This window comes from Orycteropus afer, unplaced genomic scaffold, assembly GCF_000298275.1.
Source record: "Orycteropus afer afer isolate SDZICR_OR568_19922 unplaced genomic scaffold, OryAfe1.0 scaffold00404, whole genome shotgun sequence".
Lineage (NCBI taxonomy): Eukaryota > Metazoa > Chordata > Mammalia > Tubulidentata > Orycteropodidae > Orycteropus > Orycteropus afer.
Window position 1 is genome coordinate 2,879,765 of NW_006921991.1, and position 772 is coordinate 2,880,536.

Genomic DNA, 772 nt, shown 5'->3' on the forward strand with positions numbered 1-772 from the left:
AGGGTTCATATTTGTTGTCTGTACTTCCCATGTACCTCTCTATGTCTTTCTCATCCTCAATGCCGCCATATTGGTCACTCACATTTGGTACATTGGGCAATCTTCTTCTGTAGAGATAACACCATAGAAACCTGGGGAGGGGTCGCTACAAGTCAGATCTGACTGGACAGCAGTGAATTTGGTTTTGGTATTACCTTGGGAACCAGATGTGTGAATTTTCTGAATCCTTCCTTTTGGAGAATGACATGTGGGTTTTTAGGTGGGAGGAAGGGGGTGGCAGAGGCCATGACATTCTTCTCTGCCTTTACTTAAAAGTTATCGTGTGCATTTCAGTGTTAACTCTGTTCTGACAGAAGTGATGATCTGTGTGCATTGTTGAAACCTGGGTGAAGGACGCCAAAATAATATTTTCTGGTACTTACTTCTGGACTGAAATTTACAAACAGAATATATGGGAAGAGGGAGGTTGGGAGGATGTATATTTAAGTGGTTTCCCTTTTAGACATGATTTGAAGATTTGTTATGCTTCTTGATAAATGTTATAGTGGATTGTATATGATACTGAAGCTTCTAGGAAAAATCAGTACACATGTGCTCAACTAGTTACTTTGGGGTATTTGGAGAAGCCATTATCCTTGACCCAGTAGACTCTTCTTTTTTGAATTGGGCCAAATACCCATTGTCTTCAGAGTTCATACATGAGTCAAGAGCTATGCACCATTATTCATTCCCATGATATTTAGCACATATGTATCATTACGAGATCAGAAGG